The sequence below is a fragment of the Apostichopus japonicus genome, chromosome 15 (genome assembly GCF_037975245.1).
Source record: "Apostichopus japonicus isolate 1M-3 chromosome 15, ASM3797524v1, whole genome shotgun sequence".
Taxonomy (NCBI): Eukaryota; Metazoa; Echinodermata; class Holothuroidea; order Aspidochirotida; family Stichopodidae; genus Apostichopus; species Apostichopus japonicus.
In genome coordinates, this window is record NC_092575.1 from 13,085,440 (window position 1) to 13,104,961 (window position 19,522).

The following is a 19,522-nucleotide window of genomic DNA, read 5'->3' on the forward strand; positions in this document are numbered from 1 at the left end:
GCAGGTATAGGAAGATAAAGAAATCTTTTGCTCAACTGAATATAATTTAAAGGCGTCTATTAGACCGACAGCCCAGTGCACTTTGATCAAACGAACGAGGTACCAATATCTGAGTATTGGAACATTTGTGGAAAAACCCAGTTTATCCAAAAGTGGATGTCTGCCGTGGTCGCTCTGCTGCATGTGGCCCCTGGGGCCGGTTAAAGGGGGCCCAAAAATGCATCTGATCAAACGAACGAGGTACCACTTGAAACCAATGTCAACTTAATGCATGAATGCCACATAGTACTGAATGGCCCATGCCAGACAAATTTTCTGCTGCTAAGGGCCCGCCAGACGCCCCCAAATATGGCCCAAATGCCCGTTAGCGTAGCGTAGCATTGACCCAGATTAAATATGCAAGGTACCACTCAAAACCGGTTTGGAATGCTCGGGTTGATCTTACAGACTATGGAAATCATCATGCCAGACAAATTTTCTGCTACAAAGGGCCCGCCAGACGCCCCAAAAGGGCCTATAAAAATGCATTTGATCAAACGAACGAGGTACCACTTGAAACCAATGTCAACTTAATGCATGAATGCCACAAAGTACTGAATGGCCTATGCCAGACAAATTTTCTACTGCTAAGGGCCCGCCAGACGCCCCCAAATATGGCCCAAAATGCCCATTATCGTAGCATTGACCCAGATTAAATATGCAAGGTACCACTCAAAACCGGTTTGGAACCACACAAAAACAATATTAAATGCAAAGGTACTTTCCACAGAGTAAAGAACTGCCAATGCAAGACAAATTTTCTTCTGCATAGGTCCCACCAGATAGAAAGAATAGGTGGCCCAATGTGGCCCTATATATGGGTCTAAAGAATTGGATATATGTGCCTTGTAACGTGACATTTCAAGCTCATGATTATATTGTTTCCAGCATAAATTGGAGTTACTGTACACAAGACCAGTGTTTTATCCTATTTAGCTATTCGCTGCTCTAAGCAAAATAAAGATAACACTTTCACCTAAGCCTCTAAATATTTTCGGATTTGCTGGCCTGGGCAAAAATCACAGTTCCCCACATTATAATTCTAGCACTCTGAGGAAGAGTCTTGCCTGGCTTGGATCCACAGAACTACGGTTGGAAGAGCAAGAATGGGTGCTACAGCCCTGACTGGTTTGAGGGACCGGCTCTCCCAGATCATCTATTCCAAGAGGGGGAACTGAGCGAAGATTTTCAAAGTAGCCGACCAGACGTGGCTTCCGAGTTTGATGCCGATGATTCAAGTACTGAACCATCTTGGAGTGATGACTCCGACAATGAAACATAGATTTGAGCTTCCATTGTCTTTAAAGAATCAAGTTCATGGGAATACTTAATTTTCATAAACTTACTAATGATTCTTTTGAGATCTGTCTGAATGGCAAATGCAGTGTCTTTTTACAATGCCCACACTCCAGTGTTTAATCACTGTCAAGAGACATGAATTCTCAGTTCTTATACTTCGAACCTAACATGTGTCATGTTCAGAGTAATCACATAGTGATCTTTTGTTACTATCTTTGCCAATTATGATTTTAGTACATTTTAAACTAGCAAGATGACTTTCTTGAAAGGTAAAAGATTCCTTCATAGATGAAAACAAAAACCCTCATCTAGCATTCATATTTCTGAAAAATGGATGCCACATCTATTTGTTGGACTTGTTACAAGCTATTCGAATTGAATTAGTGTAATGATGGAAGTTCTAAAAGACCAAGATGGAGTAATATACGCCAATTACTCATTTTATATCTTGTATCAAGGAATGGAGTCATACGTGGTGATATCAGTATTTGTTTGTTCAATCTTAGCTATTTAAGTCCTTTAAAGAGTGTACCTAGCATAAAGGTACATATACATTTCTATGCTTCAATTATGTATCTTTTAAAAACCATATTGGACAGTTTCAACCCAAACCTTTATCGTTAAGTACACGTTAAAAAGCATTTTCACCATTGTTTGATAATTGTTTCTTTGTCTGAGCTTAAGAAACAAAACAATCTCTTTTGTTCGACTACATGTATGTCTTAAGATGACACTTACGCGTTCTTTCTCAAGATTTTAAACTTTGTAGATTTACAATGCTAACGTAAACACAGTGTTTTAAGATACAAAATGATTTTGGGTTTCTTATTTACAATACATAAACTGATTTTAATCTGCTCCAGTGTTTCCAGCGAAACAAAGTAACTGCCAAGTTAAACACTGCTCACGATACAAAGTACTGACTGGATAAAAGGAAAAAGAATGGATAAAAGGAAAAAGAATGGATTTGAGAATGCATTATAACTGTCAGGATCTCCCTCAAAGACTGAGTTCGCGTCATTTTTGTTTTGCTCAATGAAATGTTCAGTAATTGATACACCTACTAGTATACTAATCTCATTATTCCATTGGCCTATGTAGCGGGAAGGAATTTGAATAATTCAGGATGTTCTTGATTGTTATAGATTGGTTTCTTGTGGTATCTTAACTATTTAACTATGCATAATTTTTTTTACATGTGGTGGGCACTTTGCAGAAGAAAATTTGTCTTGTATTGGCATTTCTTTACTCTGTGGAATGCTACAAATGTCATGTCACAAGGCACATATAGTCTGCATCGATATACAATTCATTAGGCCCATATAGGGCCGCATTGGGCCACCTATACTTTCTATCTGGTGGGACCTATGCAGAAGAAAATTTGTCTTGCATTGGCAGTTCTTTACACTGTGGAAAGTACCTTTGCATTTAATATTAGTTTTGTGTGGTACCAACTATGATTGATCATGGCCCATTTGGGGGCCCTTTTTTAGTGTGTCTGTTAGCCCGTTTGTAGCAGAAAATTTGTCTGGCATGATGATTTCCATAGTCTGTAAGATCAACCCGAACATTCCAAACCGGTTTTGAGTGGTACCTTGCATATTTAACCTGGGTCAACGCTACGCTAACGGGCATTTGGGCCATATTTGGGGGCGTCTGGCGGGCCCTTAGCAGCAGAAAATTTGTCTGGCATAGGCCATTCAGTACTTTGTGGCATTCATGCATTAAGTTGACATTGGTTTCAAGTGGTACCTCGTTCGTTTGATCAGATGCATTTTTTTAGGGGCCCTTCTTGGGCGTCTGGCGGGCCCTTTGCAGCAGAAAATTTGTCTGGCATGGGCCATTCAGTACTATGTGGCATTCATGCATTAAGTTGACATTGGTTTCAAGTGGTACCTCGTTCGTTTGATCAGATGCATTTTTGGGCCCCTTTAACCGGCCCCAGGGGCCACATGCAGCAGAGCGACCACGGCAGACAGCCACTTTTGGATATACTGGGTTTTTCCACAAATGTTCCAATACTCAGATATTGGTACCTCGTTCGTTTGATCAAAGTGCACTGGGCTGCCGGTCTATATCATCAAACTTCTGCTGATTTGAAGCTGACATAATCTCTGGAAATAATGAAAACCGCAAAAGCTCAGGGGCACTTCGCCTCCTTTACCCCACCAGGGGCCTTTTGAATAGCATCTGTACCCTACATCGAAATGGATTCGCGCCCTGGGCTCACGCTGACCCCTCTAGCGTTAGCTGTGTGCCCGCCCCACCCCCATGTTGCTCTCATTTTACTGTATCTGTCCAATTTGAGCGTTAAATGTGAAATACAAATATTTTACAATGTTTTCGTCAGAAATCCGCCTACTTATAAGGAGCTATAGACAATATAGTGTAATTGGTCAGTAATGGAGTGGAACACCTCTCCCTGTTCAAGATCAGCAAATGTAAAGCAGAATTTTAATATGCTCAATTTGTAAGTTGCCAGAGTGTATAACCTCTTTAAGGATACCTAAGTTCACATAGGCTACAAGTTCTGTTTACTTTTAATGCAGAAAATTATCCGACTTTAAAGGATAATAGTTCCGGAACCATTTTTTTTCGATTCAAGAGGAAACATTACAGTCATAATAACTCGTGTATCATGTATCTCTAAGTGCGTTCGTATGTTTGCGTATAAGCAATGATGATTTTGCGCATGCTCGTAACCAGCCTTTGTGGTGTGCGGGGGAAAGAGCGAAATTGTTGTCCCGATCTAAGATTCAGAATATTTCAGTTTACTAAACCCTTGTATTGATATGACTTTCTATGACACCATATAATGCTGTACCCCTATATTTTAGGGTCGTTGAACCCGATTCCTAAGTAGGGGATCCCCTCCCCACCCCTGAAATTTACTGAGTGAAAATTCCTGAGTGAACAGAAAGATTCCGCAGCACGGAGCTGACGGATGGGTGCACTATATTATCGAGGAAATGTGAAGAAATCCTGTTTGACAAGCGCTGCGTGAGTATTGTGTAAGGGGCAGGGGGAGTATTGTGATGGGCAGTGGCGTAAGATCCAGGGGCGCCGAAGGAAAAACTTCAACTCCAATCCTCCCAGTTGTCCCTAACAACAACAAGAAAAGATAGATGCACATCAAAGCATTGCATTTCGAAGAAATTTACGTTTGTTCTCTCTGACATGTATTTTATTCGTTGTTTTCGATAGGATTCATGGTCCTATACACCAGAGACACACCATTGCCATGAACAAATATGTCCCTATACAATTTCAAAAAGGACTATAAAGTTTGCGGTGTATAGTATTCGGTGAAATAATTGTTTGGTTTTTCGCGCCGACAGAATTACAGGACACCTTTACTGCTATACTGTATGTGTATATACACTTTGATGAGGGCTAGTGCATTGGAGTGCCCAAGGGGTCGGAGCACGGCCTATTTTGAAATTAATATGGATGAAATTTTTATGCATTTTATACATTACATTCGGTATCGTTTGTAAGCTACAAATGTTACATGAGTATAAAATATTAATTAGGACCCCACACTATTTTCTTGTAACGGCTATGTAGCCTTTTGGACCTGATTAAACTTAGCAGGATATTGCATTGTCATTCCCATTTTTATAACATTGTAAATACATTTTAACACTATATATTAAGTCAGTGGCGTAGGAAGGTACTTTTGAGTGGGGGGGGGGGGCTGAAGACTGATGGCCGGCCTGGGGGAGGGGTTTAAGGGGAATAATTGGAATTTTGTGAATTTCCAGGTGGCCTTAGATGCAATTTGGTGCTCCAAATGAGATTTTTTTCTCATTTGGAAATGAAAAAGGGGTTTTCTGACTTGCGAAGCGGGGGAGGGGGCGGAATGATACTTCCGCCCCCCATATTTTTCACTGGGGGCCTGGCGCCCCCCAGCCCCCCGGTTCCTACGCCCTTGTATTAAGTGTTCATAAAGTTTTGCGATGAACAGAACCTACCAGATTTTCTTCTTGTATATATCACATAGATACTACATGCAACGATAACGTACGGCACCTGTAACATGATAAAGTAATTAGAGACTTTCCAATCACGAACATTATACGAAGTATAAACTTGCAAAATGTAAATATGTAAAAATGACGTCATGATATCGTTATGCGCTCTCTACCGTTTGGGACATAAATCAATAAGGTATTACTAATCAGCATTGTAGCCAAGAGACATTTCTTTCCACGTGCGGGAAGTCAAAAAGATGCGCTACTTATCAAATAGTATCATGAATGTATGAAATAAGTTTTGTGATGGAACCTGTGAGCTTCCATAGGTACATTATTAGGAGAATAGCACCTCATTGGGCCACGGATTCAGTGGCTGCGCACATTCCGGTCGCAGAGAGGGTTTCGATACGCAAGGACCCTGGACAGATCTAACGAACAATAAATAGTCTCACTAGGCTGTCAATATGGATTTCCTTCAAGACATGGAAGAATTTAGATTACGAGATTACAAGTAAAAAATACTCCCTCTATTTGAAGGAGTGAAGCTTTACTTGAAATGCTTGTTTATAACAAATTTGGATCCGATTAAATAATCTGTTATGTTATGTAGTCAATCAAATTCATTATTTCTTGCGTATGTCTGTTATTGGTCGCTAAAACTTGACTAACCTGAACGTCAGAACATCAATTTTCTCAAACTTTCAACACAAAACAGTACATGTTGTAGATCGGTGTAGATATGGTATATCTATTCTCTCTCGAACGGACTCGTTGTTCATCAATTGATGTAACTCCGTCATGAATATATGGTTACCGGTTGGCGGGGGTAGCAATCAACAACTACATGTTTAAATGCTTATGCACTACAATTGAAATTACTTGAAAGAGATTGGAGTGATGCAAATTACGTAGGTCTAACAGTAAAGTACTTCACAGGCCATGTATGTATGAGATCACTGACTAGGACGAAAATGTTTGACTATTGTCGTGTATATATGCGTGCACACAAAGCAAATTTGATGCGCGCGCTGCCTAATCAATGGTTCACATAGTAGGGATTGTGTACGCGCGTCTATGAAACGTGAGTACCATGTCGTCATAAACAGTCGTTTTCAACTAAAACATCTCTGTTTTCATTCCACAATCGTCCATTACAACACCTATTGAACATTCTTCTACTTTTACTCTATGTAGTGTGCAAGTCTCAGTTCGTATACAAGTCGCTCTTTGTAACGTAAATGACCAACCATTCTGATCAGGGTTATTGAAGGAACCGAAAGCCATTTGAACAGGCATGCATGAGAGGTTAGTAATTAACATACTAAACAATCTTGTACGTACTTTGTTTATGAAATCGGTTGTTTTTCGTTCTTGGTATGAATAGTATACTATACCTATAAAGATTGTAGAACCTCTGGCTTTGTCGCATAAATATGATAACTTCTCCGCAAAAAGCTGCGAATATGGTCTGCAAATACTATACAGTCACAAAAAAACTACTAGATCTGCTAAAATGTCAACAAACTTTCAAAAGCTAATCAACGTTTCTTTTCAGTTTCGGATGATCCATATTCTTGATATTGATAACTTTGTGATAAGTATCGTATTCACTTGTTTTTTTTTTCTCCATTTATTCAGCATATTTTATATTTTTAATATAGCATATACATATTGTTATAATTATAATCACCTTTTACAATTCTTGCATAGAACATGTTTTAATGAAATTTCAAGAACGGAACAACTCTGGGCATTCAGAAAATGCCTGTTGTAATTGAATATAACTTACTTTATCTTTCTTACACTTACTTGATTTTGAATGGATATAACGTTCAACATCAATTGCAAACTTAAATTTATAGAAAAATTCGCAAATATTTGGTAAGTTCTTATTTCGCTTACAATCATAAATATAATACTTCATGTGTATTATAAGAAAATTATATGGGTGACTATATCTATTTCCGTACCCGAAAAAAATATTTCGTTTTGAAAAGAAGAATTGTTGCTTTAAAAACCGATTCTCTACGTCTAATATGAAAGACCCAGTAAAATTACAGTCCCAAAATAGATATTCGATATTCTCAGTTTTTCTGTTACAGAAGGAACAGACCTCTGTATCATTTATACCCATCAACGCTAAAAGTTTATTTGTTGCAATAATACGGTGTAAAAATTTAAACTGAAAGTATTGGAGCTTTGCATCTAATACAGTGTAGTATGGAATCTTAAAAAACCTGTCCCAGTATTTTTTGGTCAGATCTTTAAAGGAGCAACTCCACTTCTCTCTCGCAGTCGGAACTTTTGATAAACTATGTAAATACATTTTATAGATATGCTGAGAGATAGAGCTAGCCAGAATGGCATTAAAATACATGATAGTATTGTTGTTCATAACTTGTTTGCATGGTGACATAGATTTCACTGAAATGTGTTGTACCATGATCATAATGATAATCCCTCCATATTCCTAACCTACTATATATAGGGCCTTCTCATATTTCTCACATATCTGCCAATATACATTTTCAATGAAAAGCAGTCCTTTGCTGACGACTTCATTGCAAAATCACTGCTGAATTTAGCAGCCTATGTAAACAATTTTGTCGTAGTAAACCACATAATTGGCAAGCACGAACGAACATGAAATGTTTGCAGCTAGCTGCATACAGAAAAACCACCACTTCGGCACCGTATACTAATAATACACCTACTTTCACAACATATAACAGTCGTCAGTTAACTTATCCGCCACTATCATTTTTTCACTCGAAATGCCACACATTTCATTTGCCGCTCATCGGACATCTCGAGTTCCCCTTCATATCCGCACCATTTTTACCACAAAAAAAAAAACCTAAATCAAAATATCATCCTCGAAACAAGAGAAATCTATGTACTTTTCCTGAAGGTTCTCTCGCCCTTGTTCTTACAAGTCTTATTAATATTACCAATATCAGTAGGCTATTATTATTATTATTATTTTTATTACCTTTATCATTTTTCAATGATTATTAGTATTTTTAAATATCAGTAGGCCTATTATCTTTTCTTTCGTTACGATGATTACTATATAGGCTTATATATATTGCTACGAGCCAAAGCAGTCTCGAGTGAGCATTTTTACGTATATTATGCGTCTATAAGGAACGACATAGACGCTGATTTCGGGAATAATTTGTAAATATGTATGATGAGGTGCAAATAGATACCCAGGGCAGGGGCGTATCCAGGATTTTCTAACCCGGGGGGGGGGGGGCGCGAATTACTATCTAAGCGGAGCGCCACCGTCAGTTGGCGCGCAGCGTACAAGAAAATTTCGGGTTTTGTTACCCCCCAGATTACCGGAAATGGCACTTCTCGGGCTTGAAATGACCAACCAAATGTACACTTTTGCCTGATAACCAAGAATTTCCTAATAGTTTTTTTTTCATCCATAACCTTTTTGAAGATTGTCACCAGTCACACATTCTGTTCGACCCCATTGCATCTCCTGTGGATCATTGCTTTTTGTAGGTGATTCTACGTAGCGGCCCACAATACCCGTAAGCACAATTTTTCAAGGTTTTGAGCCCATTATTTGTTCAGAATTTGAAAATTCACACTCTCGTGAATAAATTCTCTTCCAAACATACCCATAATGTTGCACAAATTTCACTATGGACACCAATATAGAAAAACCTCCTTCAACCCCTAACAGACCGGTCAAAATTGCACGAGTAGAGGGAAGTATGATGAAGAATGGTGGTCAGGGAATTTTCGAAAATTCAGACACAGTTTATTTATTGGTGTACAAATATCAAAACCTCTTATAACGGCTATACTATCAAACTTCGTTGAATGGAATGAAAAACTACCATATATTTCCGAAACCGAACACTACATACATATACCACCCGAACCGAATTGTACAGTTGCTTATAATAGCGTTTTCGACTTGAATATATTGCGCGTTTATATGCATCTGTGTTATAACATGATAACACGTGTTATGCTACAGGCCTTTTTATTGCGGCCTGTGTTAAAAAAATATATAAAAATAAAAAAAAATATAAAATATAAAAAATAAAAAATATTTTATATTATATAAAAATATAAAAAGATATAAAAATATAAAATATAAAAAATATAATACCACTACGATTTACTGTATTGTATCTTTAACATATCTAGCTCTCGCATGCTCCCAAAACATAACACGTGTTAGTGTGTTATAACACCCTGGCATATAAATGCATAATATGCTACACGTTAAGAACAAATATAAGCTCACACCTTTTCGGCTTGGGTGCATATACAATTTGGAGGTTGTTCATCCTGGAACGCCATTTTCATGCTCATTGATATGATGTGATATCTGCTGTATGCTTTACAAATTCGAGTAATTGAAAACAAAAGACTGAAATAAATAACTTTTATCTGTTTATTGTGCGATGCCCCACATTATTTTCATTTCGAAAGATGCACAGTTTCAAGTTCATTACATACTGAAGGCATCGGTTCTCTATCTGCCTTCAGTTTAGGGTAGATCTTGGGATTTTCATACCTAGATATTGCTAGATATCCATACAGTTCAGTGTCCTTAGCATTTTTCGGGGCCTGATCTTGGAAATTGCAAAATCGGGAGTGGTCACACTCCATGTAGGTCAGTGGACGTCGACCTCTAGACGTCACTAATACACAACCCGATCACTTGTTATCGATGAAGTGGTGTGTTGCCGGATTTTGTCAAGGTCTTGGTACAACGGGCAAAAGTCATTCATCTGGAAGCGATCAGAAGGGCTGGGCGTAGGGTTCTGGGGTTGTGGGGCGCGAGTTTTTATGCAGATGGGAACAATCTCAAGGAGTGATGGGTGCGTCCGCCCCCATCCATTACATGATATTCACAGGAGATGTGCTCAATTCTCCAATCGCATGCGGAATTTATTTTTAGATTCCTTGTACGAGTTACGGTACTAGATTTGGGGGGGAACAATTAGCATTCAGGTCGGAGTGTACAGCATTTTATCTTTGGATGACAGTGTTGCATCGAAGGACATAGGTCTAGTGCAGTTCGCATATAGATCCTGGTCTAATACCGAAAATGTTCGAGACCAGCCACAGTTGGTTTCATAACACAATTGTACAATTGTTTAAGGCGTCCATACACACACGCGTAATAGACCATATATGGTATAATTATATGCATAAGTGAGAGAGGAAAAATGGAAACGTCAAAATGGAGTTGTCGGTGTAAGGGGTAGGCTGAGGCGTACGCCCCTTCCGAAATCCTCGATCCGTCACTGGCTACCCTGTGTATATAATAGGGATCAGCGCTGTAATTATGTCACTGTTCCTCTTTCTCTTCCCGGTGTCGTAGAGTTGTTTCTGTGTCATGACATATTTAGACCCGTCACATCATGACTTGAGGGGTTGTTGTTATTGTAAGAGTGTTACATACATTGTACTTTATACTCAGCAGTACAATAATAAATCCAATCAATGTGATGATTGTGTGCTTAACATGGTGAATGTAACATTTATTACACAAACAGTAACATGAAATTGATATACTGTCATAGCATTCAGTGTCCCAAGAATGCTAATGGTAAGTTTAATACAAATATGTTTCAGGTCACAAAGTTCACTATTTTTCCATTTTCTTTCAAGAAGATTATATCGGTTCATTTCATTCTTCATTTCTTTATTTGGTACTGGTTGATTGTTGACTCTTAATTGAAATTAAACTATTATCTACAGCAGATTATGAAAATGCTGCTTATATATGGGTGACTACAGGAAGAGTTGTATCTTTGTAATTGTCTTCAAAACCGACAGTTGATTATGATTTAACTTTAGCTATAAAATGATGTTTACTATAAACGTTGAAGAGGTGGGGTATTTATGTGAAAAGAGAAGGAAACTAATTTCTTAACTGGCTAATACCAAATATTCAAGATCCTTCAACTTACTTGAGGATGTATAAGTATTGATCCGTTGTGCTTTATAGTATTATATCATAACCCTATCAAAGCGCTGATAGTAAGTTTTACTTGTTGGAAAAGTACTAGAATGCTCTTTATATACCAGCATTTTTAAGTGGCAAAGCTCATATGACATAGAACGATTATCATGTTTCTTGTAATAAGATTTTTTTGTTATTGAAACTAAAGTAACCATGAACAGATCATTTACGTATCCATGCAAGAGATTTTAGTTAATGCTGCGCGTAGCATTTTTAAGTGGCAAAGCTCATATGACATAGAACGATTATCATGTTTCTTGTAATAAGATTTTTTGTTATTGAAACTAAAGTAACCATGAACAGACCATTTACGTATCCATGCAAGAGATTTTAGTTAATGCTGCGCGTAGAGTTGAATCTTTGCCAAATTTTGCAATCAGACAGTTGATTATGTTAATTTTTGGGAGCTTTCAACTATTTTTACATGTTGAGGGAGTTGGGTGAAAATTCCTAAGTCGACCAATGCTTTTTTGTACATGCATCTTAGAAACTAAAAAGGAAATTATTTAAATTTTCGTAAGCATGCACCTTTAAGAGATAGTACCTTGATACCTTGCCATCCATAACTGGACACAAAGGTTAAAATATCATGACTGTAGTTCACTATTCATGCATGATTGTAGATGCTCGGGAAACCCTCTTAAGTGTTGAAATAAAAGGTTGAATTCATCAAATATTCTGAATTATTTGTGTTGTCATTCCTCTTTGTTGTCTCTTAAATGTGCTTTTCTGTTGTGATCTACTTAAAGAACAAGGAATCAAGCTGCTTTTAATAATTAACGTATGAAACACTTATGAACGGGTGCTATGTTGAAATCGCTGGCAAAATTGTACATACAAATTTTGTAGTTGCGTTAGATGCTGATCATGTAAAACTTTACAAAACAGCAGTTAAGTAAATTCAAGTAAATTTTACTAAAATGTTTAAGTGTTCTTATTTGACATGAACATCAAGTAAAATTTTAACCTTCGTACAACATTTTCTGAATGTATGTACTTTCAAAAGCAAGACAAGCATGATTCCTGCCACGTTGGCAGTCCATCTAATGAAAAGAGTTTCCTTCAGGCATATTTACAGTTTTTGTTAATAAAAAACATTCAAAAGTAAAATCTGAAATATACAATTTTCGGACTAGCTTTTTAATATGATATAAGAACAATCAGTGACGATGCTGTGCGTGATCGTATGCATTTCTGGTTTTGATACCCCCCCCCCCCCCCGCCCCACTTGTTAAGGTTTTAAGCTTATTTTTTGTTCAAAATTGGAAAATTCACATTTCTCGTGAATAACTTCACTTCAAAAAATACACTTAATGTTGCACAAAAATTTCATCTATGGACAACCAATATAGAAAAATCTCCTTCAACCCCTAACAGACCGGTCAAAATTGCACTAGTAGAGGGAAGTATGGAGAAGAATGTTGGTGAGGGAAGTTTAGAAAATTCAGACACAGTTAAGTTATTGGTGTACAAATATTAAAACCTCTTATAACAGCTACTATAAAACTTCGTTGAAGGAAATGAAAATATACCAGATATTTCCGGAACCGAACACTACGCACATCTGCAGTTTGGAGGCTGTTCATCCCGGAACGCCATTTTCATGCTCACTGATATGATGTGATATCTGTTTGCTTTAAAAATTCGAATAATTGAAATGAGACTGAAATAAATAACTATTATCTGTTTATTGTGCAATGCTCCACCAGTGGCGTAACGATGAGCCTGGGGTGGCTCCTGGCCCAAAGGGGCCCCCATTAGGAAGCCTAGCAAGGGCGTCCGCAGAAATATAGTACAAGGAGGGTCAGTAGGTCATATAGGTGTAACACACTACTTGATACTATCTAAGCGGAGCGCCACCACCGGTTGGCGCGGAGCGTACGACGATTTTTTTTTGCCAAAAAAATACTCATAGACACTTCCCGTTCAGGTTGCATTTACACATCGGTTATTTTGAGATCTCATGTCTTAGGATTTTGACTTTCAGTAATGCATTATGGGTCAGTATGCAATGAACATAACTAGAGAACTGTTGGCTGGGGGAAATCATTGAAATGTCAAATGCTTAACTTTTTTTTTAATTTTCCAGGGGTGAGCAAGTGCCCCCCCCCCCCTACTGTTTGGAGTATAATGGAGACTACTGCACAAATACAGTTATCAAACCTAAGCATGGGCCCATAGGAGCCCATAGGAGTTGCGTCCCACATTCTTTTCATTTCGAAAGACGAACAGTTTCAAGTTCATTACACACTGAAGGCTTCGATTCTCTATCTGCCTTCAGTTTAGGGAAGATCTCTAGATTTTCATCCCTAGATATCGCTAGATACTGCTAGATGTTCATACAGTACAGTGCCCTTGGGATTTTTTTCGGGGCCTGATCTTGGGAAATTGCAAAGTCGGGAGTGGTCACACTCCATGTAGGTCAGTGCACGACCTCCAGACGTCATTAATACACAACCCAATCACTTGTTATCGATGAAGTGGTGTGTTGCCGGATTTTGTCAAGAGGTCTTGGTACTACGGGCAAAGGTCATTAATTAAGTTTCGTAACTCATCGGGCAGTGATGAGAGGGGTTGGGCGTAGGGTTGTGGGCGCGCGTTTTCATGCACATGGGAACAATCTCAAGAAGTGGTGGGTTCGTCCTTTTCTCCTTTTTTCTCTTTCTTCTTTTTCTTTTCCGTCCTTCCTCCTCTTTTCCCCCTCTTTTTTCCCTTTTTTCTTCTCTTTTTTTCCCTCTCCTCTTTTTCTTACCCGGGGAGCGCGCACCCCAACGCCCCCCCCTGGATACGCGCCTGCAGGGTATGCATTTCTACAGTCAATAAATAGCTATTTACGATCGGCAATACGCAATTGCAGTGATTACGTCATCTGTTTCTCGTGTCGAAGGTATACCGATAGCTATTACCGATTGACTGGACGACAACATGTCGCAGCGTACTTATAGGCTGTGCTTATGTACAAGCGGCCTGTTGGTTTATAGGTATGGCTCTCGTTTTGTGTGCGCGAGATCCCGGGATCGATTCCCTGTCAACATTTTTTCTTTTACATTTTTTTCTCGATTTGCGCTATTGTTGAACATGCAGCATTTGAATATGTTGCATTCTCTCTACTAAAAAGGTATATATTTGTTTTCATGTTTTCACGGTCAATAAATAGCTATTACCGATCGTCTATAGGCAGGGCGGACTGGGTCTTAAAACCGGCCCAGGGCATTTCCACCTAGACTGGCCCATTATTCATTGATATGCTACTTAAATAGTGATCGCCGTCCTGGGGAAGGGTCTAAGGGGAGGGGGTTCCCCTCCCCATTGAAAGCTTTTGGAAGTTAAGATGCACAATGGTGCTATATCTCTCAATTATGTAGGTTACAATAATCCTCTATAAATGACCCAAAAATAAATTTCCAGAAGCAACACTTGATTAATCCGAGGAAAGATAAAAACGTAAAGAAAAATAGACAAAATATATGTTTTATACTGGATTTAATTTAGTTTTTCAAGCATTTTGTGACAACATGCTTGCAAAAATATTGCAAAAAACCTAAATAAAATACATTAGCACGGACGGGTTGCTAATAGCACGTTCTTTTGTTACGAACTAACAGACTAACTAACATGGTGATATAAGGAGCTGATTCCCACAGTTAAAAATGTATTTCTACACAGCCCGTCTGTATTCTATTAACTACTGTGGAAATGGGCTGTAAATTTTACCAGGCTCCCCAGCCCACCGGCCCACCGGGCATTGCCCAAATGCCCGTGTGGCCAGTCCGCAACTGCCCGTAAGTAATGTTCGACCCCATGTGTAACACATGCTGAAATTTACTCCTCAATTCCATAGTATATTACTATCGTATGGAAATATGATGCGCGGAAGTTATGTACTGTATATAACATACCAAACACCCACACCATTTGCTCTTTACTGCCTACGCTTTCGTCAGTTGTGTATTAACACGTGTTTATGATACGTCCTATATATAAACATGTTGAAATAAGTACGTAGGGACTGAGTATATCGGCTGCTGATATATTATTTGCTGTTTTTTATCAACTCGGCGAAAGTATTGAAGTCGTGACCAGTTCCCTAGGGTGGTACTAAGTACCTGTATCCATGTCTGATTTCGGAAACGAGCAATTTCTGATCAGAAGAAGGGGCCAGAAGGATACAGTAGTAGTAGTAGTATGTTGAGTCTCGTCTATCCGACATGCTCAGTGATTAACCTCCGCCACGTATCACGATCTTGCGCAAGGTTTATTGCTTCCTCGAAATTGTTAATATTAATGTCCTTAAATTGCGACTTTATTTTTCCAAGCAAGGTAGTCACGGGCCTTCCTATACTGGTTTAGCAGTATGTCTCAGTGCTTCTCTTAAAGCAACCTTTGCTGGAGCGTCCTCCTGGAGTCTTGCTACATGACCGACATGAATGATACAAGCTGTCATATTTTTAATATCTCAGAAAAAACAACAATTCAACAACAACCATATTTCCGTTAGTTAACATTTAAGACATACTTTTTGCCTACTGACATGAATAGTTGTACAGAGAGAGGGAGAGAGAGATGAGACGAGGAGGGGTGTGTGGGGGGGGGGGGGAGAAAATATTAGAGAACGTCTGCCAACCTAACCTCTCCCAACTGTTATTCAAAAACGTTTAGTATGTTATTGAGATGTTTTTCAGCAAATAACTTGGAGACGACTCGACCTCCTTTATAGATGATATATCTATAACCGCTTCGAAATGTACAGCCAGGTTAGTTACGTAACGAAATTATGTCAAATCAAGCCCAGATATGAAAACTGATTTTCTGATAATGAAAGTTGGTTCATCTCGTTTTTTGTCGGCTTTGACAGAAAGTGAAATTTTCTGGTAAAATTTCTATCAGATTGTTTAATCACAGGTGGTAACGTGAAAACTGCATTTTACTTGCGTTGAATTCTAAACATCCTGACAGAAACACATTGAGAGGTTACTCAAAAAATAAGGTATCTGATAACAACTTAATGCGTAACGTCACTCAATGAAACGTCGGGCAGATTGAAACGAGACGGTAATATTATCAAAGATTTGCCGATTCAAACAGTAAACAAACAAAAAATATTAAATTCGTTATACACAAATAATTTGTGTGCGTGTGTTGTCTGAGTGTGTCTGAGTGTGTCGGTGTGTTAGGATAAATATTTCGGTGATTTTAATTCTTTCTGGCGGGATCATGTCTTACATATGCAAAGTATACTACTATCTGTTAAATTTCAATTGTAATCTTAGCTACAGGAATTCTCTATTTATTTGTCAACTAAATTGGAACAATGGTACGATTCAAGTTGATAACAAGCCAATAATTGCTTATCATGCATTGGAGTGAGCTTGACACATTTGCTTGTTACCCAATGGTGACACCAGTTGCTAATACCCTGGTTACGTACATTAGTTTACCCCTCACTCATTCGCACAATGGGAGAATCCCTGCTAGTGAGAATCCCCTACTAGTGAGCCTCTGCCAATCGTAGTTCATGCGATTGGAAGATTGAAAATAGGTGGGCCACGGTTGTATTATTCACTTTCTTTCGATCTAATGTCGTTAATTTTAAGTCCATAGAAAGAATCAAGCAGCTTGTAAAGCTCTTTTATGATTGCATAGAGTATTTATTTTCAGTTGGAATTTCTTACAAGAATGATTTCCCTATTAGCATTCCTTCCATTTCATGGAGTATTATTCTTGGATCAACGTAATCGCTATATCCTCCAATGACTTGAAAGGAAATGCATAGAATGTTTCTATAGTTCACATATTCTCATTGGTTTATGAGGCGACATTCTCCTAAAAGTGAATCTACGGATGCCTTTAAAGGCCATATAATTATTTTATATTAAAAAACACCCGGTTTCAAACTTACGTCCTTAAAAGCCATTTTTGGGGGTTTCGATGATAATCGTAACCTATGCATTCATGCAGGCGGAGAGTGTGTGGGTGCGTGTGTGTGTGTGAATGCACCTCACCCAGAATGTCAGGACCGGTGCTGGGAAACACACCTTAAAGGGCAGGACATTTTGAAAAGACAGGACCGAAAACCCGGTCCTGGGATTTTCTTTGGCTCATAGCCATCATCATGCTGCCCTCTTTCTTCTCTCAAAGTTTGAAGATGGTCCTGTCTTTGCCTATAGTATGCATATGTGAGTAGTATAGAGGGCCCCGGATTGCACCGGTGCAATCCCAATTTTGGATGTATCTTGATTGTCATAAGAGATGTACCCCCCCCCCCCCCAGATCGCACCCGTGCAATCCCAACTTGTGATGTACCCCCGGAAAGATGTAGCCATTATGATGGCACCCGTACAATTCCAACTTGTGATGTACCCCCGGTAAGATGTAGCAACTTTGATCGCACACAGTACAATCCCAACGTGTTATCGACTGAGAATTTGAGAATTCACACCGTCAGTGTCATCCTCGCTGTCAGTAATCATTCCCGCCTTTTGATTACTAGCGTGAATGTTAGATTCATGTCGACGAAGATTGAAATGACGGTTAAATTCTTTATTGCATATTTTACAAAGAAATCTCATCTTGTGAGGGTTTACTTCTTGGTGTCATTCGATGCAATGAGAGCTTTTAAACAAAAATTTGAATGATATACTTTTTGAATATATCAATATGAGCACGTGCTCAATTGCTCATCTAAACGACTCTCTTTTGCTCACGGTGTGCTCTTTTGCTCTTTGAGTCACTCATTTTATGCTCACGGTGTGCTCTTTTGCTCACGGTGTGCTCTTTTGCTCTTTGAGTCACTCATTTTATGCTCGCGTTGCTCACGGTGTGCTCTTTGCTCACGGTGTGCTCTTTTGCTCTTTGAGTCACTCATTTCATGCTCGCGTTGCTCACGGTGTGCTCTTTTACTCTTTGAGTCACTCATTTTGTGCTCGCGTTGCTCACGGTGTGCTCATTTACTCTTTGAGTCACTCATTTAATGCTCGCGTGCTCATGACATAAACCATATCATGCGTTTTTCTTGTTGCCTATTCTAATATGAGCACTTGCTCAATTGCTCATCTAAACAACATTGCTCTTTGAGTCACTCATTTTGTGCTCGCGTGCTCATCACAGTTAAGGGTGTGATCTAAACAACGCACTTTTACCCCTCCTCATGACATTACCAGTCTGTCATGACGAAATGAAGCTCCTATCTAATCGAGTGACGACTTAACGAAAATGCGTGTTTTTAAAGTGAAGCAAAAAATAAATAAATAAAAAAAAAGCCAAAGACAAAACTTTCAAAGCATGCAAGTTTATTATCTCTTTCCTAAATATATGCGCCTGCTTACCGTGAATAAAATCAGACCGTCAAATTGGAGATATCCTCTTTTTGGAGATTCATCCTTAGTGAATATGCACGTTACGAAAACGGGTAAAAACAAATCAATACAAAATAGACACAAAGACACAGATTGCATGTTTTACGGAGGAAGGCTCGCTCTTTCTGGATTATTCAGTGGCCCTAAAAATAGCCGTTAAATTTGATCAATCTCTTTCAGTTCATAAACTAACGAACTCTTTGTTATACATAAGGCGTGTCCAGGATACTAAATATACGCTGGTCTCGTTGTGATCATGAACACAAAGGGTATTACAATTAGACATCTACCTACCAGTCATAATTATTATTTTCTTAATGAGCGAGGGCTTATTCGTTATCCATGTTATCGAGTACCATTAAACATACAGATAAAAATTCAGCGACCTAAAATAAGTATGCTGAACGTTTTAATGCAATAGCCGATGCCTGCGCTTAGATTATCACTAAAGGAACTAGGATTAAAGAGGAAACATTCTGGTCATTTTCCCCCCTTTTATTCGTTACCGGTATTCAAGTGACCATTCTGTACGTGGCAATTTCACGCAGGCTTTGTTCAACAGCATGGCATATTGCCTTTAATCAATTTAAACACTTAGACCTTCTTCCTCCCCCTCAATTAATCTTACTAGAATATCGCTAAAATGTTTCCAATAATATGCTGGTTCATGGAATATAATGGGAAAATGTTGCTCGTTCTTAAAACGTTAAAACCCACACGCGTTGACTGAGTTATAGGAGACAAAGAATTTCACATTCGTTCACTTCACGAATATATATCAGTAGCTATATTATAGTATATTGAACAAGTCTTAGACGATTCGGATATCCAAATATAATATTCCATTA